Source organism: Helianthus annuus, chromosome 11 (assembly GCF_002127325.2).
Source record: "Helianthus annuus cultivar XRQ/B chromosome 11, HanXRQr2.0-SUNRISE, whole genome shotgun sequence".
Lineage (NCBI taxonomy): Eukaryota > Viridiplantae > Streptophyta > Magnoliopsida > Asterales > Asteraceae > Helianthus > Helianthus annuus.
This window is the reverse complement of record NC_035443.2, coordinates 177,303,167-177,327,663: the sequence shown is the minus strand read 5'-3', so window position 1 is coordinate 177,327,663 and position 24,497 is coordinate 177,303,167.

Sequence of the window (24,497 nt, the reverse complement as noted above, 5' to 3'; positions counted from 1 at the left end):
GTGTAAAACAAACGACGTAACTGGAGCCAGTCCTCCTCCATGGCTCTCTGAGTACGGATGAAGGAAGCGACCTGCTGCTCTAAAGCAAAGAGGCGTGCAGCATAATCTGGGGGTACAGGTCGAAATGGCTGCAAAGGAGAGTGTGTTTGACCATGGCACGAACATGGTGGCAGCTGAGCTCTCTCAAGCTCCTGGATACGCTGCGTGTGTGACTCATGCTGAAAAACGAAAGACATCAAAACGTCCTCTATAGTGTGTCCCACATGGAACGGATGGTATGGATCAGTCGGTGGCATGACGGGCGGTGAGGACCAGAGCAAAGGCTCACTGGTGGGGTCAAACGGTGCCACATGAAATGGTGAAGCAGAGGGTAACACAGGTGGAAACTGTGGCATGAAAGGAACGGACATCGGTACATGCCCAAAAGGATGGGCTGAAGAACCCTCTCCAGGCCTCGCTGGAGGTACAAACTGAGGAACCCGAAAAGAGAAATCATGTCGTGTATCAGGGATCTGAGGGGGAAAAGGTGGAACGTCCTCATCAGCAGGTATCCAATCGTGCTGTGCATGCTCATCTGGTGGATCCATGTGGTCTGCGAACAGTGCGTGCTCAGGCTCAAGTGGAACGGGATCAAGTGGGGGAGCAGGTGCAATGTGCTCAACAGGATGGTCAACAGGTATATCAGCAACAGGTGGGGGAACAACAGGATCGGCGGCAATAACATGATCACCCTCTAACAAAGGAACATCCACAGGGAGATCGTCAACAGGTGGGTCAGCTATAACAGGCTCAACAGGAATGCCAACATGTACGGGGTCATGCTCGAGCATAGGGTCTAGAGCGGCTTCCTGCTCAGGGGCCAAGGCAGGCTCAGGATCATCAAAAGCCATCTCGAAGTCAAACTCGGGATCAATAGGATCAACTGGATCAGCGGGATCCTCCATGGGCTGGTCCATCGGGATAAACTCAATATCATGATCCGGGTCGAATCCCGGGGGAAAGATAGGATCAGAATCCTCTATGTCATCATGGTCAAACGCAAAGCTGGGTTTAGGTGCAGCAGAGGATGCCTGGTCAGGATCCGAATCGTGTGCAAAGTGTTGTGCGCTCACCGCGTGAGAAGGTGCGGATGCCACAGACTCAAAGGAGTCTGGGACCGGTGAATGCGCGGGTGAGTCCTCGGCAGGAGCACCAGCGATCATCAGAAGGTCGCCAGCGGGAAGAAGGGCTGCGTCCGGGATCTCATCCTCGATAGGCTCATCCTCAAACAGATCAATATCGCCGTCAGCCTCGGCGTCCAGAAGTAAGTCATATGCTGGATAAACGGCTAAGGGTATAGGGGCCGGAATCACTACTAGAGGTAGGTACTCAGCGGGAGGGCCATCTGCAGGCTCATCAGCACCCTCGGGTAGTGCGAAGGGCTGTAAATCGTCATCGTCAATGCTGGTGTAGTCAGAAGTGTGCACCTCGTGCTCTGAGGATATGAGGTCATCAGATGCTACAGGTATGGGTCCAGTGGTGTCCGAGTCGCCTGTACCGGGCGAGTCCATGAGTCTGTAACATAATCACAAATATGCACAAATAATCAGTCATACAATCAGGTAATCACATAAGTCACCAAGTCAGAAATCACATAATTCTCCTAGTCCCACTAGCCTCCCAGTCTCCTAGACTGACATTCCTAGTCCCACTAGCCTCCTAGTCTCTAAGACTGACATTCCTAGTCCCACTAGCCAAATTCTTCCCAGTCTCTAAGACTGCTCTATCATCCACCTCGACCTCCCAGATCGAGCCTCGGCTTCCATGACCGAGCCTCAGCCTTCATGACTGAGCCTACTCTTCCTAGTCTCACTAGCTATCTACCTCGATCTCTAAGATCGAGCCTCGGCCTCCAAGACCGAGCCTCAGCCTCCAAGACTGAGCCTAAAATAAAATAAATAAAATGTGCTCAACATGTGTTTGTAAAAACGTTTTGGATCTGGACTTAAGAGGTATGCAGTAAAAATGTTTTCGTGAGAGCCCTAGTGATCATAGTCTAGACTCGAGAAGGAATCCTAGTTCGCTATGATCAGAGCTCTGATACCAAGCTGTCACACCCTGGCTTTGCGGAAGCGTGGTTAATTTGGTGTGACTTCTTAATACCATAGCTTAATCAAACAAAGCTATATGAATTAAAAATATGCAAGATCATCCATTAAGTTTAAAACTGAAATGCCATAACATTGTTTTAACGGGAAACACCCTAACAACCATAATCTTGTTCAAAAAAAAATTACAAACTCAAACATAACATAAACATGGTTTAAGGACTGTGACTTGTCCAGGAAAGAGTCACATTCCCCAAACCCCGGATGACCTCGGAAACTAGTGCAGCAGGAAAACGTGCCATACCGTGCCAGATCTTTTAGTTCCCTGAAATACATGTAAGTTGAAAAATCAACAATAATGTTGAGCGAGTTCATGTGTAAGTGAGTAAATAAACCTTTGTATTTATCAAAACCCTGGTATGTAGCAAATAAGGAAAAAGAGATCACCAATGGTTTGCAAGGCCATTGATACGTGTGAAGTGCAAGTAGGAAGACTCAACCCTTGCGATTTTGCGTCGGGGCACAAAGTCACCCCGAGGTCCGTTATGCTGGACCTGGGGTTGGGCTTGCTACACCCAGATAGATCTACCGCTTACGTCCCTCGGTCCTACAATGAGGATTAATGGCCTCCAGTTCCCGCCTACCCACTCACATAATCTAAGTAGTAACCCTCCTTACGCTAACCATACCATGTATAAAGTATTCGTAAACAAGTAACATGTATTTCACCCCCGCAGTTAGAAAACTGAAAACAGTTAAGAGAAAAGGGGGACATGAACTCACAGTCGGTGCGTCTCTACCAAGTACTCCAAATCAGGCAGTTGTGCAACGACCTACATGTTCTAATTCTATTAGACGGATGGCCGTGCCTTAGCTTTATAGTTTAAGTTTTTGGGAAATAGTTAGACAACTATTTCGGGTTTACTTTTCGTATATACTTGGTAGTTAGGCTCCTTCCCAAGGATGGGGGATTTAATACATGGGCGTTCGAATTATATCATTAAGTCTCACTTAATATATTTTTACTTCTAATTCCAAAATATAAATATTTTTCTCAAAAATATTATATTTCCATTTCACATAATTTTCCCCAAAAATAATACGTCGATAAAATACGCGTTCATGAATATTTCCGTATAATGCGTAAGTTACGTTTTATCATTCGTGTGGTAATAGTAATTACCGGTGTAACTTATATAATTATCGTAGAGGCGTTCGTATTATTTTGGATCTGTTAACGTTCGTAAATATTATTTTTACTCTAGAAATAATATTTATGTATTTTTCACAAAATAATCATAAACAGTGTGGTGAAAATATATATTTACCGAATATATATCTATCGCGTTTAATTCTGTGAAAATCCCACCTCCGAATATTTGTAAATAAAGTCGTGGCGAAATATATTTTGAAAACATGTCAAAAATAATTCTAACACTTGTAGTGTAAATAATTCTAAGTGTTAGGTTTTTAGAAAAAATTCGCCAGAGTTTCCTCTGTAACTGGAGGTGGCCACGCTTTCAAGCGTATCATTTTCTTTTACAAAATCAATTTCAACAACCTTTTTATTTAATCAAACAATTTCCGACACATCAAACTAGTCGACAAGTATGTAAATCGCATAATCGCATGAACTTGTAGTTTTTCCGAAAACTATAGTGTAAATCCGATTATATTTTGTGGATCTTTATATAAAGTAAATCGATCTCGTAAAAACCTCGTTTTTAAAGTAAATCCATCTTTACAACTTCTCGTCATCTTTTACAAAGATTGTTATTTTGTCGAAACCTTTCATTTCACAAGTGTTTACACACTTGTGGTTTATAAAAATCATACTTGTTAGTGTAAGATCCGTCTTTTAGAAAACATGATTTCTTTGATACGTGGTTCTTTGAAGATACCACTTGTACATACGTAGATCCGTTAGTTTCAAATACTATTTTACAAGTATAAATACTTTTACACAAGTTCATGTTTCTCGTGTGGTAGAGTTTCACCTTTTAACCCTTGTCTCATTCAAAACAAGCTTATGTCAAGATCCATGACCTTAACCAAACCGGGTTAAACGATGATCCGAGCTACCACAACATAGATCGGGCCTAGATAACCACAAATTTCAATTACTACAACATTTACACAACTTATGATCCTTTAACCAACAATACTCATGTTTTTAGTAGACTTTTATGCTTCAAAAGGTAAGTTTCCGCATTTTAACCGTTACATAACTTATTAACCACTTTAGAATAGTTCGAGAGAGTGTTTTAAGTATTATACCTCTAGCTCAAGGCTAGGGAAGAATCTATGCGAAAAACGCGTGGATAAAAGCTAGGTAGAGAGGTCCTTTGTCTTCCGTTTGCTCCAAGACTCCTTGTATGTGACCCGTAACACTTGTATGGACTTGGGATTGCTTGATCAAAATCGAACAAGGATGGATGGGGGGTGGGGTGTCTTCGGCCGAGAACCAAGGGAGGGAAAGAGAGAGTAATTTTTGAGTGAAGTTGGATGTGAATGATCACTTGTGCTAATGAGTTTACTTATAGGCAAGATCAAGTTCTAAATCCATTGGTTAAAGTGTCTATTAGATATCCAACACTTTGGATTATAATAATGAAAAGAAATCAAGTCTTGTACAAGTATGTCCCCTAGGGGACGGTTTTGTTGGAAGGGGGGGGGGTCATTTGGTTAGAATTCAACTAATAGTTAAGTCATAGTTAGGTTAACTAAGTTAGGTTTAGGGGTTAACTTGGTTAGTGGTGTGTTGTGTCTTAACGCGGGTGTTAGGGTGTTCAGGGACCCTAACTGGCTCAGAAAAAGACCAATATTGTTAATGTCAATATTTTCATGTTCCGGGTATAATCCGGTTGTTCGGTTGGATAGTAATCCGTTAAAGCGCTTAATAAAGCTTTTAAGTGTCGTTAATAACATTTTTAGTGACACAACTTATTCTTTAAAGTGTCAGGAATATTTCCTCATGTTTTGGCACTTTATTAGTTAGCCAGAAGCTGAAATGTTAATTAAAGTGCTGTGTTTTGTGCTTAGTGTACGTTTTAGGCACATCCAGTCACTGTAACTTATTCCTAGAGACGCAGTTCTACAACCCTTGTATCCCTACACTCACTATGGGTGTAGTAAAATATTTCTGGCTCATACAGGCCTTAGAGGCAGTATCTGCCTGATGCTGGCTTTATCAGCATGTTCAATAGGTTATCCGTTCATAGTGCTACTGTGCTTTTGTGCATCATGTTTGTCACTAAGGTTTAGTATGTAAATAATGTAGTGACGGAAATCAAAGTATGATGCAGATATGTACAAGTATCAACAGTCAAGTAGCAGTTCATCAGTAATTTCAGTTAAGCACAGTAATCAAGCAGCAATTAATTATTAATTAAATCGTACGGATACCTGGTTTAGTGAGGGTTGTCACAGATTGATAAAGTTTTTGAAGATAACACAAGCAAGTTTTTGGGAAAGAAGATCCAGGGAGTTACTGTAACTCAATGTGATCCAATTCCAAAGGCTAAAATCATAAAACAATTTGGAAGTCAAAAATCACCAACAAAGCAACAACCTTTTACTTCTAAGGGTAAACAACCAGTTCAACGAGCTCAAAGGCCTAATGTTTCTAAATCAAATTTTGAAACTAAAGGAGCTCGTTATCAGAAGAAAAGCAATGATGTCAGATTTGTAGCATCCAATGGTACTGATAAAATTGAGACTTTTGAAAACAAATCAAACACCGACTTTGTCCAACAAGTCAAGATTTTAAAACGGAATAGTCAGAACAATTACACTCAACATACAAACGGGTGTGATGAAAAAGCAAGTACCTCAGGTTCTACAGGTTCGACATCTGTTCGTCGATCAGATTCTCCTAAGTTTGTTGAAAGGAGAACGTGTTTTAAGTGTGGGGAGTTTGGACACATCATCAAAAATTGTACAAAAGCTCCCAGAGAAAAAATTGTTGAGAAAGCACCACCTGAAGAGGTTCACCCTCAACGTCGTCCCGTTTCACCAAAACATGATAAAAGAACTGTTAAGGAACAAGAAACGAAACAACAACGTCAAAATGTTAAGAAAATAGAAAAGGCTTTAAAAGATGAAGTCAAATCTGTTACAAGGGAACCAAGTACATCAAAATCTTTAAAACCAGAAGTTTCAAAATCTGTTTACAAAACTCAATCTGGTAAACAAAAACAAACTTGGAAACCTAAGACGGGTGAAAATTCAGGGGGAGCTGTTGTTTTTGAAAATCATCAAGAAATCGAGATCACTTTTCGTGATGCTCAGGGACGACCCAAGACCACTAAGGCTTGGGTCCCCATCCTCAACTGATCATTGGATGATATGTGCAGGATGTTCCAGGAGGAACTATCAGTAGTCATTGGATTGTTGATAGTGGAGCATCTAGGCACATGACAGGCGACTTACGTCTTCTATACGATGTGAAAAATATTAGAGGAGGCTATGCCGCATTTGCTGGAGACAAAGGCGGATACATCACTAGAGAGGGAATGATCTCCAATGGTGTTGTATGTTTCGATAAGATCAATTTGTTCATCAAATTGATCATAATCTTCTCACTGTTTCGCAAATCTGCGACAAGAAGTTTACCGTGCATTTTGATGATGCCGATTGTTATGTGCTGAAACCTGGTTTCAAAATTCCACAAGAATGGAATCTCTTATCAGCTCCAAGAGTTAATGATCTTTATATTCTTGATATGAGCCAAGCTATTACAACATCTGCGCAAGTAACATGTTTTGTCTCAAAAGCCACAGAGAAGGAGTCTATTTCTTGGCACAGAAGAATGTGGCACATTCACTTGAGGAAGATGAACCATTTGGTGAAAAACAATCTTGTGAATGGCGTGCCCGTTAGAAGTTTTCATCTACAAGATATCTGTGTTTCGTGCCAGAAAGGGAAGCAAACGAAGAAGTCTCACCCTCTGAAGAAAATCAGCACTGTCAGCATGCCTCTCGAACGTCTTCATATGGACCTCTTTGGACCTATGAAACATAAGACAACACTTGGGGATGCTTACTGTCTTGTAGTTACTGATGACTACTCTAGATTTTCTTGGGTAGCTTTTATGGCACACTAGAGTGATACTCCTGGAATCCTCAAGGATCTTCTTACAATGTTGGAAAATCTCTACACGTTGAAAGTTAAGAGGATCAGAAGTGACAATGGAACTGAGTTCAAAAACCGTGTGATGGATGAGTTCTGTACTGCTAAGGGCATTCTTCATGAATACAGTTCTCGATACACTCCACAATAAAACGGTGTCGCGGAGAGGAAGAATCGGACGATAATTGAAGCTGCAAGAACAATGTTGGTAGAGTCGGAGCTCCCTGTTCAATTCTGGGGGGAGGCTGTGTCGACTGCTTGTTACACGTTAAACCGAGTTCTTACAGTTAAGAGGCATGGCAAAACTTGTTTCGAACTTCTACAGAAAAGGAAACCAGATCTTTCTTACCTAGAACCTTTTGGCAGTCCATGTACTATGATTGAGCCGGATGGAAAGTTTGGCGCGAAAGCTATCGAGGGTTTCTTCCTTGGATATGCAACTCCGAATTTTCGTGTATGGAATCTGACTACCAAAAAGATTGAGCTATGGAGTGAAGTAAGGGTTCAAAGGTACACAAATCCTGTTAGAGCTCCGGGTGATCCTTGGATGTTCGATTACGATGGGCTATTCGACTCCTTTAATCTGCCAACCTTTGATGAAGAATCTGCAGCTGCTCGAATGTTATTTGATAGTGACAACGCTACTGGCTCGCCATTGGTTAGACCAATTATTGTTAACCCTCAAGGTTCTAATTCGGTTAACAATACGGTTAAAAATAAGGTACTTGAAGATGCTACTGATTACAATGAGTCATCGGAAGATGATGAATATCTTGATGCGACTGAAGGCACTTCAGCTCCGCTTGCTCCTGTTCAAGGTGCTTCTTTAGAAACTCCTCATGTGCAGAATCTATATACTGCTGAAGGGGATGCATCCACTTCTACGCCTATACCTGGTTTGGATTTGGTTGTCGATCTTAATCTTAACAATTTGGGTATCAACACTCGTGTTCCTGATGTTCCTGAGTCGATAATTCACGATACCCATCCGCAGCAGAATATTATAGGAGATGTCCAACGTGGTGTGTAGACGCGTAATCAGCTGAGAAATAACCAGAATGCTGGTTTGTATTCAACCATTAGAGAATCTGGTCTTCAAAATGATTGGTCCTTCGCGTGTTACATTTCACAAGAAGAACCAAAATCTTGGAAAGAAGCCTTAAAGAATAATTCTTGGGTTGAAGCCATGCAGGACGAACTGCAGCAATTTCAAAAGCCAGGTGTTTGGAAGCTTGTTGAAAGGCCCGCAAACTACAAGAAAATTGGCACACGCTGGGTTTACAAATGCAAGAAGGACGATCATGGAGTTGTCATTCGAAATAAGGCGAGATTGGTTGTTCAGGGATTTCGTCTGATCGAAGGCATTGATTACATTGAAGTTTATGCAATTGTTGCACGTCTGGAAGCTATTCGGATCTTTCTAGCTTATGCTTCGTTCAAAGGATTCAAAGTCTAATAGATGGACGTCAAAAGTGCTTTTCTTCATGGTATAGTTCAAGAAGAGGTGCACGTCGAACAACTTCCAGGTTTTGAAGATCCTATTCACCCCGATCGGGTTTGGTTGCTCAACAAAGCTCTTTATGGTTTACATCAAGCACCAAGGGCTTGGTACGCAACTTTATCCAACTATCTTCTAGAGAATGGATTTCGGCGAGGTCTTATTGATTGCACTCTCTTTATCAAAGAACAAGATGGAGATCTTCTGCTGGCGCAGGTATACGTTGACTATATAATATTTGGTTCAACTAATGATTCTTTGTGCAGACAATTCGAACGTGTTATGTAGGAAAAGTTCGAGATGAGCGCTATGGGGGAGATGAATTTCTTCTTGGGCCTACAAGTTCAATAAACAGAGTCTGGGATATTCATCCATCAGACTAAATATGTTGGTGACATCTTGAGCCGATTCCAGATGTCCGATGCAACGCCCATTGGTACCCCACTTCCGCAGAATCACGGGATTACTCCGGATCTGAAGGTTGAAAGCGTTAACTCTTCATACTATCGCGCTATGATCGGATCTCTCATGTATCTCACAGCTTCGATGCCTGACATCATGTATCCAACGTGCCTCCTCGCAAGATATCAAGCTAACCCGAAGGCCTCTCATCTGTATGCTGTTAAAAGGATTTTTCGCTATTTGAAGGGTTTCCCAGACACTGGTCTTCGGTACCCTAGGGATGATAGCTTCGAATTGATTGCATAGTGATTTTGATTTCGGTGGTTACAAAATTGATGGAAAATCAACAACAGTTGGATGTCAATTCTTAGGAAATCGCCTGGTCACGTGGCAGTGCAAGAAGCAAACATGTGTTGCTACATCAACTTGTGAAGCAGAATACATTGCTGCCTCTAGTTGTTGCTCCCAAGTTCTTTGGATACAACAACAAATGCGCGACTATGATGGCACCAAAAGAAGGAAAACTTAAGAAACCGACTAAGAAGGAAAACAAGTCGGAAGAGGAAATGATGTCGGAAAAGCATCACAATCAGATTGCCTTTCTGGATCCCAAAGAAAAGATCTCTGAATTCAAAGAAATTACTCGGTGGATTAGGTAGTCACGGATCAATCATGTCGTTACATTCTCAACGCCTGTTTACAAATCTCTTATCAAAGCCTTCTGGGATTCCGCAAGTGTTGTGCAAGTGGATGGAAAGGAAGTTATTCAAGATCGTGTGAATGATTTGAATGTGATCGTCTCACCGGATATCTTAAACGATGTTTTACAGCTACAAGATCATCTGGATGCTCCGTATACTGTACCTATCATGTGTACGCGTGGATGCCTATTACGAACGAAGTGTACAGGCGATATCTTCAGCAATCAGATTAACAAGGGAGATCTGCCGTTACGTTACAAGTTCCTCTTGCACGTCCGCATTCAGTGTATTAGCAATAGGCGTGCAAGATATGACATGGCAGGGAATGATCTCGTTGGTTTTATGGTTGCTTTGGTGTTGAACAAACCATTCAGCATATCAAAGTATATCTTTAGCAATATGAAGGAAAATATGATGATGACTGGAAGTAGGATAACAGGGAACAAATTATGGATGTATCCCCGTTTTCTTCAAATGATCATGAACGCCCAGCATCCTAATCTTCCTAAAGCTGACAACGACATTCTGAAGATAGAGCCGATGATCTTGAATTCATTAAAGATAATCAAGAGTCTTGCTGCCAAGAGATACGAAGAAAGCGATCCTCCTAGAAAATTGATCGGTGCTCTTGGGAAACCAGACTACATAGCTCCAGCAGATGATAAATGGCGTCATGATGACAGCCAATCTGATAACGAAGAGCCAGAGTTGAAGAGAAAAATGATTGAAAAGTTTGGTCCAGATCCCGTGGATTCTGAGTCGTTGGAAAGTGATAGTGAAGATGATGGTGGTGATACAGGTGCCGTTGGTGCATCTAGTGCTGGTGCGGCTGGTGGTACATCAGCTGGCGATGACGAAGAGGATTCTGATTTGGATGATCATCTTATTGAGCCTGGATACGAAATGTATCTCGATGAACGTGGTGTTAAAAGATTCAGGAAGATTAGACAGGAGGATGACCCCGAATACGTTACTTCAGATACTGAAGCGGAACGCTTGAAGAAAAAGGAATCGGATGTTCATCAGAAGAAGAAAGCTAGAAGATACTTGGCTACCTCTGTATCCGTTCCTCAAGAGCCTATTCAAGAAACTCTTGTGGTATCTTCAGCTCCTGAAACTCCAACAGTAACTCCTCAAGCTGCTCCTCAAAGATCAATGGCTTCTGCAAGCAGAGCGACTACATCTCAGCCTAGTTCTGAACGTCAAAGGGTATTCTCGGAAATGTCTCAAGATGAAAAGAACAACTTCTTATTCTCTCAATTGGAAGCTGCTGCAGATCGCATACAAAGGCAAACTGATTTCATCAGGATCACAAAGAATGATCAACTCAGTCAACAGGTGGAAATAAATACGTTGAAGTCCACTGTTGAACAACAACAAACTGTTATAGGATGCCAACAAGCCGAGATCGATCAACTTAAAGCTGAAAATGTACGTTTGAAAGCTGCAGATGAAGAGAGAGAGAGAGAGAAACAGCTCTATACTTCAAAAGTTAGCCAAGGATCTTAAAGGAAGGTGTGACTACATGAAAGAGTGGTACGAATCTCGAAATACAACGATAGTTGATGTAGTCAAGAAGATAAATGCAGGCTATGAGTTTCTTCGAAATCGGGTCGCTACTCTGTGGGATGATCGATGTAAGCAACAAGAAATAATGAAGAAAAGGGATGATGATCCTGAAGATCAAGGGAATCCTGATCCTTCTGCTACATCACAACAGCCACCAGCCACTACATCTTCTAAAATCATTGTCGTTCAGCCGTCAGTGATCGAATCTACTCAAGGAACCTCCAGTGGAACAGTCGAAGAAATACAACAGATTGAAGGTACATCTTCTGTTCTTAGCAGTGCTGATCTTGCATTGCAGGTTATACATCCTATCACTGGAGAATTTCTTGAAGAAGGGGAGATCATATCGGATCTTTCAAATGAGCAACTGTTAGCCTTGAATGCTATGAAAGAGATTGATAATGCTGAGATTGATAGGATGCCGAGTGAGCCTGAAACAACTGATGTTGGAAGTATTGAAGAAATCGTGTTTGAAGGAAATCAAAAGAAATCAACTTATGTTCGTGCTGACGGAACAGAGTTTGATCCATTTAATGAAGAATGGATGAAGGAAAATCAGGAAGACATTGATGAACAATTGAAGAATCGTACGTCTTCTGATAATACAGCAGACGCATTCCAAGAATGGAGAAGGCGTTTCTTGTCAAGAGTCGAAAGACCTGTAGCGCCGAAAGCACAGGTTGATTTTCTACAATTTGAAAAGGTGAAGCCGAATGGAAGAATTCTCTATTGGATGTTCGTCAAGGAAATTCATTGCGTCGCCATCAAACGGGAATTTGGTATTCAATACTCCGATCGCTGCTGAGCATTCTGTCTTTACCATTTTACGATGTTGCAGCTTTGACGAAGCTAGAGCTCATTAATGCTCAAACTTCGACGGAGCTACATTGTTCGAGAAAAAGATAAAGATGAACAAAAAGTCAGGTTGGAAAGATGAGTCATACAAGCCTCAATTCCCCATTTATCAGCAAATCAAGTTCACTCTGGATCCGGCAACCAACACTGGCAGATACAAGCTTGTTTATGAGCCAGCGAAAGTTTTGGATAAGATACCCTTGATGCCAATGAAGCAGAACTTTCTTGGAGAAATGAGGTTATGGTGTTACGACTCCGATACGCATGAGGCAGTGATTGTATTTGATGGCGATCGTGAAAATTTCAGTTTGTTGGATCCGATGTGGATCGTTAACATGTCCGCGGCCGACATCGACAAATTATATCGGTACGACATTTTCTACGAAGACAAGGACGCGCATCAAGCTTTGCGATTCCAGCGCATCGCTTGCTTCTGCTACTACCGAGGAATTCATGCTGGCAGTTTGTGGTCCGAACAACATTGAAGATAGAAGATTCGAAGACCGAAGACCAGTAACAGACAAGGGGGAGTTTGTTGATGCACTTTTTGTGTCTGTAACTAGTCTTTATTATCGTTGTATTTTGTACGGTCTTTTATGTTTATCGTCTCTGTAATTCGCCGTCGACCAAGTCGGATATCCTCATATCCACTTGTGTCCGACTAGTTTGTCTCCTTTTGGTATGTAATGGTTAATGAACGATGCATGTTTCAAGAAAGGGTATTTATATCTTTATTTATATGTTTATAAGTTGTTTGCTGCAACTGTATGTTTGCAGCAAACATTACAGATTATGCAGCCTTCGACGAAACCCCTAGGTTTCGTCGAACACAGTATGACGAAACCCCCAAATGTCATAACTGAAGGTTTCATCGTGAACAGTGACGAAACCCCCAGGTTTCGTCGACTGTTGGGTTTGGTCAGGCCGAATGTCTAGCCTAATGATGTTTTGTCGATGTTAGGGCCCAGGCTGGCTGCTATATAAATACTATTCTGGTTTCACTTTGAAACTAGATGAGAGAATACCCTGTGAAAGGCTACTGTCAAACTTGTGTGTGTATCAGTTTGATCATTGTTCTCATCCACTTTAATCAATAGATTGTGTTTCATTGGTTATACTAGTGTTGTTACTTTATATGTTAGATTTGGCATAGTTACGTGGATTCCGTACACGTGACCATGTTTGCTATAAACAAGGGTTCGGTTTCGTATTCGATCCTTAGATTCGGGACCTACAATAACTTCTTATTTATAGTATTGGACCACTAAATAAAACTGGACTTTTTTTGGGCCTACAAGGCCTGTCCAATTTGAAAAGGATAAAAAAACATGCAAAAATTCAAAAGTGTGATTGTTCTGATTTGTAACCTATATCTCTATAGCCAAAAATGAAATACTTACCGCTAAACTACAACAAGAATATCTGTTATCTAGTTAAATTACATATTAACATCCACAACACACACACACACACATATATATATAGCGGATGGTTCAAATGAAAACCACTTTTAACGCGAAAACTCGAAAAGTAACTAAAAACGCCTAAAAACACACAATTTTTTTTTTTTTTTTGCAATCACACTTTTGAATTCTTGCATGTTTCATTTGAACCTTCCCTTATATATATATATATATATATATATATATATATATATATATATATATATATAGGGGACCGCTAGAATGAGAACCACCTCGAGTTGTAAGAACCGCGAGAACCACACCGTACGGGGCGAGGTGGACCAAATTTTTTTTCAAAAACGTAGATGCATGTATTATAAACACATTCGTAAAAAAAAAAATTTTAAAAAATGCCGTGCGTGTAGTTTTTTACACCACAAGTTTGTGGTTTACGAGTTCCGTAAATTTATTTACGGAACTCGTAAACCACAAACTTGTGGTGTAAAAAACTAGGCATTTTTAATTTTTTTTTTTACGAATGTGTTTATAATACATGCATCTACGTTTTTGAAAAAAAAAATTGGTCCACCTCGCCCCGGATCAAGTAGTTCTCGCGGTTCTTACAACTCGAGGTGGTTCTCATTCTAGCGGCCCCCTATATATATATATATATATATATATATATATATATATATATATATATATATATATATATATACACACAAGAGGATCCGGAGAAAACGCCTTAAAGTGTGAAAACGGTGAGAACGATTCTCAGCCACAAGATCTTTGTCCCATTTTTGTAGATACTAGGAACTTTAGAACTACTAGGAGGGGTAAAATGGGATGATCCAAACAAGGTTGCACATGCTAATCACATGCCATTTCCCCATCACATTTAACCGTCCATAATTTTTTTATACGTGATTATTTATAAAAAACATAAACCTTAAAATCCAACGTTTTTTTATCTTTCCAACGACTATACTATTGATATACTTTTCAAAAACAAAAAAAAAAAAAGAACCAGGTTTTTTATGGCGTTTTCAACTTTGTTTTTTATGGCATTTTCAACTTTGCTTTTTATGACGTTTTCAACTGGGTATTATGGCGTTTTTTTTGGAGCCTGGTGTATTTATGGCATTTTCAATTGGTTTTTTCATGGTGTTTTTATTGAACCGGGTGTTTTCTGTTAGGGGTATCGGATCAGAGTAGGCTCGAGCGGAAGCGGAACAAACACACACACTAGCAGAAAATAAAGAACACGAGAATTTACGTGGTTTGGTCAAGGTGACCTACGTCCACGGGTTGCAACTAGGGTTTCACTTTTATTAGATGCTCACAACTGTTTTTAGAATGACACAGATTACAATTACATCATAGGTATTTATAGAACAAGATTAGGGTTTCCTACTTGGTCAACAAGTTAAATAAGTGGGCCTAATAACTAGGGCCGACTAACCCTAACTAGGGCCGGCTAACCCTAATTAGGGCCGGCTACCCTAAAGCCTACGAACCCAACAATCTCCCACTCGGAGGCTTTGCATAGTCCACAAAGTGCATACAAGAAACCCATCACCAGTAACTTCAGTAATCATCTTTACGTTCAAGTCTTCACAGCCTCCGGTTCCAAGAACAAGCTAAGACTTCAGTCACATCCATGCCACCTAGTTGCAACCACACCTCTCATCAAGTAACTGAGAGACCAGTTGAAGCTCCCACAAGCTCCAACCCAACAGTCTTATCAGACCCATTCTCTATCTCAACTGGCTTGCACGATCCACCAGCTTCAGAGATACACCAAGAATTAATACCACTCTCCACATTTTGCAAACTATTTCCAGGAGAGCTTTTTTCTTTAGTCGGAACCTTCATCTTCAAAACCCAAAACCCAATGGTTCTTTGTGATTGTACCCGGAACACGACCCATGCTCCCACTATCACCAAATCCCCTGACTGGCTTAAACTTAGACCCCTGACCACATTCAGCTGACATCCCCAAAGCACCAGGATTCAAGTTCGCAAATTGAACCCTCTTCCGCTTACTAGATTCAGTGAACCAGATTTATGTTGTACAGGGACGGCTACTCCCTCAGCAGGTATCTCAACTAGATACAACGATCCTCGTCTCCTTCCACAGGCAACAACAAGATTTCCATCAATCACTTTCCACTTCCCACCACCAAACTTAACATCTAGTCCCTGTTTATCCAGTTGACTAACAGAAATAAGTTTCTTCGTTAAACCTGGAATTACCCTGACGTTCTTTAAGTTCCATGTAGTGCCCAGTGGAGTCTTCAGATTGACATCTCCCATACCCGTAACATTAAGAACATGACCGTTAGCTAATCGTACCTTTCCAAAGTCTCCTTTTTCAGATTCACCATCGTCTCCCCGTTGTGCATGGCGTGAAACGAAGAACCAGAATCCATAGCCCAAGAATCTATAGACTCTTCACAGCAAACCAGTACGTCACCGTCAGATTCATCTGACACAACACTGTTTACATGCTGCTTACCATCCTCTTTCTTAGGATCAGGACACTTGCTTTTAACATGTCCCTTTTCACCACAGTTCCAGCACCTCACATTCTTCCCAGCTTTAGACAAGCTTTTCCCACGACTCCCACTGCTTCTGTTTTTACCTCTTCCCCTGCTAACACTGAGCATACCAGAAGTAGATCCTCTACTAGTGTTCCTCCGGCGAACGTCTTCACCCAAAACACTATCCCGGACCCGATCAAACTTCAAATTTTCAGTTCCAGCAGTTTCAGTGACCGTTGTCACAAATCCTAACCAACTATCAGGTAAGGAAGATAACAAAACCACAGCCTGAGTGTCATCATCCAACTTCATACCCACAGTTGCTAATCTGGACAAAATTGAATTGACCTCGTTAATGTGATCAGCAACTGAACTGCCTTTGTTCATTCTCATATTAAACAGTTCCCTCATCAAGAACACCCTATTACCGGCAGACGGCTTCTCATACATATTTGACAGAGCTTCTAACATATCACGAGCAGTTGTTTCTTTCATGATATTAAATGCAACGCTCCTCGTCAAAGCCAATGTAATTTTACCTCTTGCCTTTTTGTCCTTTGAGTTCCAAATTGTCTCGGCAGCTTTATCCATTCCAGCAGGTTTTTCTTCCAGTACCACATCCAAATCGCATTCACCAAGCAACACCTCTATTTGCATTCTCCACCAAGCAAAATCAGTACCGTTGAACTTTTTGATTCGGAACATCCCGTCTTTAGCCATAGCAAACGAGAAAAACCAGAAAAAACCACAAGGAACCAAGCAACCGAAACCCGAGCAACTTTCAATAAACCAGAAACCCGAAGTACCCGAACCAGCGACTTCTCTTGCAAACCCGAGCGTAAAATCAGCGAATAATCAGGGTTCAAGAACCGATACCCTAATCGCCAAACACCCCAAAACCACTAGATCTGCAACAGCAAACCCTACGGCGCAAACCCTAGACCTTACGAGCCGTAACCAGAGAATAGGTACGGGCCAAAAACAAGTTAGTGGCGACGACAGCAACAACAGATCAAGATCTCTCGTCCAGCTCTCTCCTTCTCCTACGATAACCGTGTGAACCGTGTATTTAACTGAACCTTTGGCTCTGATACCACTTGTTAGGGGTATCGGATCAGAGTAGGCTCGAGCGGAAGCGGAACAAACACACACACTAGCAGAAAATAAAGAACACGAGAATTTACGTGGTTTGGTCAAGGTGACCTACGTCCACGGGTTGCAACTAGGGTTTCACTTTTATTAGATGCTCACAACTGTTTTTAGAATGACACAGATTACAATTACATCATAGGTATTTATAGAACAAGATTAGGGTTTCCAACTTGGTCAACAAGTTAACTAAGTGGGCCTAATAACAGGGGGCCGACTAACCCTAACTAGGGCCGGCTAACCCTAATTAGGGCCGGCTACTCTAAAGCCTACGAACCCAACATTTTCGGCGTTTTCAAATGGGTATTTCTTGGCATTTTTCATGGCGTTTTCCGAACCGGAACTATTTTTTGAATTATTTTGCGCACCCTTTATCGTTCCTTTTTTATGATACAAACTAATGATTCTGAAAATAAAAAACGGTTTAAAGCGCCAAACCGAACAGTTAAACCGCTAAACCGGATGCAACCTGGCCGTTTGATTTGGCTTTCTCTGAAACCATAGTTAGCGGTTCAGCCCACATTTTTTGTAAAAAGCGGCTAATGGGCCATGAACACCCCTTGCTAAAATATTGAAAAAGTGTAAAGATTTATTTCTACATAACGTATTTTTATATACATTGTAATGGATTGATGTATGTTGTGTTGCAGGTTGTACCTCCTGTTCAAGCAAGACAAATTTATCAAGCACTGAAAGCAAAAGGATTGCCAGTTGCTTTAGTGGAGTACGAAGGGGAGCAGCATGGTTTTCGTAAGGTTAGAAATATATAAAATGTCTTTGTTTTTATTTTTAATAAAATTTTCTGGTAATAGTAAGTTGGTTACTCTAATATGTGTGCAGGCCGTAAACATTAAATTCACACTTGAACAACAAATGGTGTTTTTTCGCACGTTTAGTGGGACACTTTAAGGTTGCACACGAAATCGTTCCCATCACGATTGATAATTTCGACTAAGAAGTATGTATTTTTATATCTTTTGGCACTTCCACTAGCTTAGAGGTGACATTTTTGGCCAATTTTCCTAAATTGGTTCATGTTACAGTTTTTTTATTTGGGTCAAAGAAGCAAAGTCAAACTGGTTAAATATCACTCAAAACTCTTGGCTAAATGAAAACATGTTAATTTCAGAGTGAAAGTTAACCTTTTTGAACAATATAATTATGTTATAATATTTACAGTCATTTTTTTTTAAAGACAGGTTGGGCTGTGGAACCAATGGGGATCTTAGAGCATTCACATCCAAAGAACTAAATTGTGAGTGTGAGGTTTTTAAAATATAAAGAGTATAAAAAATGGTTGTGAGTGGAGGAGAGAGAAAATGTTACTGTTCATCTCTGTATATTTGGGGGGACACTGTTCACCCACTATGATTTTTTAATATATATTGAAAGTGGTTGTGAGTGAAGGAGAGAGAAAAATGTAATGATAAAGGTATAAAAATATTATTTAATTGAAAAGGAGAGAGAAAAAGTATTTGTTTTTAGTGGAAATATATTGATATAAGAGTTGTTTTTTAGTGGGATGTATGTATAATTTTAGGGGGCTGGATGTGAATGCTCTTATAGTTTGTGTTTGTCCCTCAAGATTTTAAGTGGGTTGGACGATCAATGTGAAACCCGGTCGTTATATCAAACATATTCTTCAATTTACAGAATCGTTTTGTTGGTCCACGATCGGTCCATATGTTGATCGTGGTCTTACTTTGTTTGGGTATTTAACATATATAATCTTATATTTATCATTACAACTAATATACAGAAGAGGAAGAAAAGTGCAACATATCAACGTAAAGGATGATTTCTGTAATTTTTGTAGTTCAAGAATGATTCGTGCAATAACGAAAAACACTAATTTACTCTAGTTTAGTATGCATGCACCGAATTTTAACTGGGTTCCGATAAAAGGAATTTGCACTGAATTTTAACTGGGTTGCTGAATTTGACTTTTTTGACATCATTTTTTTGAAGTGCTTTTTTTAACGGTCAACGAATCCTACAAATTGGGTATTTGAAGTGCTTTTAGGATATCAGTTTATTGTATTGTTACGCTAATCAACTTATGTATATATATGTGCGTCAAATCTCATTTGCGATTCTTTAACTCTTATCAAGGAAAACAAAAGAATGTCAAATCCATTATATGATTACAAATTTAATATGATTTGTTATAACTAATGTTATTACAATTATCCTTCTTACGTGATTACATATGTAATAATAAAAACTTGATTGTTTATGCTTTATTATGCGATTAAATCTTTAGTATTCGACATTATGTGGGTATTATATGTTGATTTGGCTAATGTTTTATATATTATTTATCCTTAATACATGTTTATATCTGAAATATTAGGTACTCGATATGAAGTATTATGTATTACATGTTTTGTTTTTACGTAATTGGTCAACCGGAATTTTTCGTTGACTTTTAGTTTTAGTTAGATTAAAAAAGCCGTGCTCTGTACCATTAATCGCGGAATCAGTTGTCTTCTCAATATTAATAAAATAATCATAATATTTATGGGACAAGTAATCTAATCCTAGGATACATTGTGTATTTGGAAGACTCAGCCATTTCATCAATAAAAATACTTGAGTAAATGGCGGTTTTGGTCCTTGTAGTTTATAGGCCATTGCTATTATCAGAAATGTTTTGTAATTTAATACCAATGTTTTCATTTTATTGCAATTTCACTCCATCATACTAACTCCATTTGTATTCTAGTTAAAACCAAGTCACATGATAGTGAAAGAGAAAACTCGTAAATAACCAAAAATTTATGCCATATAATAAAGATTTTTTTTAAATTTATATATGTAAGTGCAGTTCCTGCCGGGTAACTGTCGCTTATCAGTTCTGGTCAACCAAAGCAGAAGTACAAGTTAAAGTCAACCATAACTAACGAAGAATTCAAGACCACATGAAGACCTGCATTGATCAAGGGGGAGTTGTTAATGCACTTTGGGTGAAAAGTGCATGCCTTCCAATTGTTAGGGTCTTTATTGTACATGTCTTGAAAATTAGTCCCAAGTTTATCCTAGGGACAACTTGTCCAAGTTTTAGGAGAACTTTTGTCTGAGTTTTTGGTGTAGAATTGGTTTGTCCGAGGTTTAGTCCCTAGCCTATCTATATGTGTGTATTGTGTAGATTAGGGTAATCTCTTGTAGCTTGGTGCACCTCTCCCACTCGTTCATCCTTCTGTGTGAATTCTAGAGAGAGAGAGACTATGTGTTAGTGAGAGAAAGCTAGGGTTTAGATCTTTGTGATCTAAACCAGCTTGTAGATGATGTATACTCCTTTGGTTTGTGTAATCTGTGATGACTGATTCATAATAAAGAGTTCATCTTCTACATCTTTCTATCGTGTTCTTCATATTTTGTTCTTCATGTCTTGAATCAAGTGCAATGTTTGATGTTCGTCATCGATCCGTTGCTTTCACAGTGGTATCAAAGCATGGTTACCGATTCGGAATGGTCTAACCGCCTTCCTAATCACCATTGCTTTTGATTTGATGTTTGTTTCCGCCAAACATTTTGAAGACTTGAAGATTTTGCAGAAAAGTTGAAGAAAATGAAGCTGTTCGTGGTTGTTTTGTTCTCCAAGTTGTTGCAGATCTGAGGTTTGATCCAAAAATTGCTCTGTCCGAGTTTTTCTTAGTGTTAAACCCGTCTGAGTTTAAAACTCTGTGCTTGTGTTTCCGGGGTTTTGGTGAACTAGTGTGAAGTCACACTAGGGAGAAAGTCCGGAGATTTGTTTCTTCTAAACTTCAGCTTGTCTGAGTTTTCATTTAACTGTCCGAGCTTCAACCATTTAACTGTTCCGAGAGTTTTCTGAGGTTCTGTCCGAGCTTTCCTGGCTTTAAAACTCGTTGTTAGTCACAGTTTCTGTCCGAGCTTTGGACCAACATACGTTGTTAGTCACAGTTTTCCTGATGGTCCGTTTGTTGTTCATGCTTGTCCGACCTTTGAAACCCTTAGTGGTCCGACATTTAAAAGTTTAATGGTCCGACTTTTAACTATGAAATGGTCCGAGCTGAAGTGTTAAGTCCGACTTTTACTCTGACTTTTATTCTGAGTTAATAGTCCGAGTTTCTGACAATAGTCTGAGTTTCTTATTGACTTGATTCCGAGTTTCACTTGTTGTCCGAATTATTTCGAGCTTGTTGTTCGACTTAAGTCCGAGTTTTAGATTTTATCATCAGTGGTCCGAGTTTTTGACATACATCAGTATTGCACGAGTTCTGAGTTTTGCAAATATTTTATAAGTTCCGAGTTTCACATCCGAATTTCAATGTTAACCAGTTTCAATGTTAACCAGTTTCTCATGTATCAAGCGAGTCCGAGTTTTGAACTATCAAGCGAGTCCGAGTTTATCCATGACATATGTCCGAGTTCCAAGTTTCAAAGTATGTCCGAGTTTCATATGAACAGAAAGTCTCCCATGTCCGAGTTTTATGTTTTCTTTTTTGGTCCGACTTTTCTCTACGTTTTTGTTGTCCGATGTTTTACTGTCCGAGTATTAAAGTCAAACTTTCAAATAAGCTCCGAGTTTTGAGAGTCTCCGATAAGCTCCGAGTTTTGAGTTTTGAAAGTTGACTATTCCGACACATTCATTTGTTAACATGTAAAGTGTCTCCGATAAGCTCCGAGTTTTGAGAGTCTTGTTCATGGGTCCGAGCTTTACATGTCACTATGTTTTCCGAGTTTTAAGCAGTCGCTTGGCACCTAATCCGCCGACGTATATCAGTTTTCCGGTGGTCTACGATGGTTATTGAGGGAGGTAACGGTGAGGTGTTTATTAGCCGGGGATTTTAAAGGTGATCGGAATTCGTTTTTGTTCATCGGAGATGTTGTTTTCCGGAGATGGCGGCTGACTTTGTATGTTGGCAGCTAGGGTTCCAATCATTGGGCCATAATTAGGTTGTTTGTTGGGCTTTGTGCTTAATCTAATATATTCAAGTTAATGAAATATGGTGGAGCCCAAAATTGGTTATAGAAAGCTTGTCGGCCAACTTTTAATGTCTGATGATGAAATCACATGGATATCTAGGCCAGCACATGTCTAATGGTCCTCACTGTGATTTATGACGTCACATCATGTTTGGCCTACACCCATGTTGTAAATACGTCGCAAGTAGAAAGAGAGGAAATAACAAATATTCCAGCTTATTTAATGAAATGACAACATCTGGATTAATTATTGTCCTGATTCTTTGGGCCCATATAAGTGCAGCAGGTTTGGAACGTGATGATGATTGGATTTAGAATGGATGATTAGGGTTTTTCCAATAACAGAAGTTGACGGTAATTTCTCCATGCTTATGGAATGATTTCGTTTAGGTCGTTGCCGGTGATGGATTTTTCATGCAGATGATACGTGGTCGAAGACATGGTAGAGGTTGACCGGACCACCTTGATTTATCGGAGTTATAAGGTGGTTTCCGGGGTATATTTCAATGCCGAAAAGATATAGTTATATGTTTGTTATCGGGGTTTTGATGATGAAGATCATCCATATATGGGGTCAAATATGATGAAAGCCTAGTATCCAGCTAGAATCGGTTACACCGGCCTTCGTTTATTTAATCAGAACTGGATTGTGGCCGTCATATTTTGATCTAGGGTGGTCTCTTGCGGCGTTGCTTGGTGGGTGTTGATGGTAGATACGAACTCCGGCAGTTTTAAACCGAGTTTCCAGCGATTAAGCTGTTTTATGGTGTTGCACGGTGGTATATTTTTGGTCCGATGTTATCTCCGGTAAGTCGTGTCGGTCGGAAGATGGCCGGATTTGTTCTGATGTATCTCCGATGATACATGTTGGCTGGGATAATCAATTGCGGCTAGGGTTTGTCAAAGGAAATGAGTGCATGGGCTTATTAATGATTGGGTCGCATGATTATTATGGATTACAGTGATTAAACAATGATGAGGGAATATTATTTTTGTTGCAGCCAGAATGTTTTAGAATGTTTCAGTTGGAAATAGTTGCATTACTCAGTCCAAGAATGGTATTAGTAATGGAAATGTGGGCTTTCCAGATTCGGCGACTTTATGGATTTTGGGTGACTTTGTTCAATTGTCGAATTTATGGGTTTTTCGGATTTCTTTGCTTGTTCGAATTCCTTTGTACTCTAAATACTGCTCAGATGATCTGATCCGAGGTTTCAAGAGCTTTCGGGTGTTACGAGTTCCGAATTTTCTAGAATTCCGGGTTACCTGGGGTACCGGATTTTTAGTAAAATTTAGAAGTTTGTGTTGTTCGGAAGTTTCGAGTTGTGCATGTTCCGAGTTTTTCTAGTTATTCCGGGTTACCTGGGGTACCGAATAACTAACTAAGAGTCAGAATTATGCGTAGTTTGAAGACTTGAAGTCGGTTTCGGATTATCGAAAAGTTTTAGGGTACTTATGTTGTCCGGATCAAGTGAGGAGGTGAAGAGATAAGACTTTCTTGGATTTTTGTATTGTTTACAAAGAAAAAGGGGGAGTAAAAAATTTTGAAATTCCTGTTTTCTTTGTAAACGAAAAGCTCGTGGTGCTACATCGAAACAAGTTCATGTTTACTATCTTTGAGATTAACTTAGTGTTAATCTTACCGGTGGTGAAGTGTTTATAACATGAAGCATGTTAGAGCTAGTGTATGATTGAGTTTTTGTCAAGTTTGTTCGAGGTTTAATCAAGTGTTGATGTGATGAAGCAAATTGTTCATGTGGCAATTAGTTGAAGGTCAAGCCTTTATCGTTTGCCGGTTAGAGTAGAGAAGATTAGTCTTCTTGGTCCCTCTTCCAAGTTGGGTGACTGATCGGATTCTCGAAATTGGGGTTCTTACATTGAGGGGGAGATCAGAGACGAAAGTCATCGGGTAATTGGCGGATTTGTGAAGATACGAGATTGGATCTTGAATATTCGAGATGAAATGATTTCAGACACTCGGTTGAAGACTCTGATCAAGATGGTGGATGTACTTTTACAAAGTTCAGTTTGTTATTAACTTATCGAACTGAGCTTCTTGTCTTTGTGAAGTTTGAAGTGTTCAAGGTTGGGCGTTGGAAATCCAATGTTTCTTTCTACTACCAGTTAGGTTTGAAGATTAATGTATCGAGCGATATTCCTACATGTGGTTGTAGGTCGGTTCGCGTTAATTTGATTCGGGAGTAGTTTGA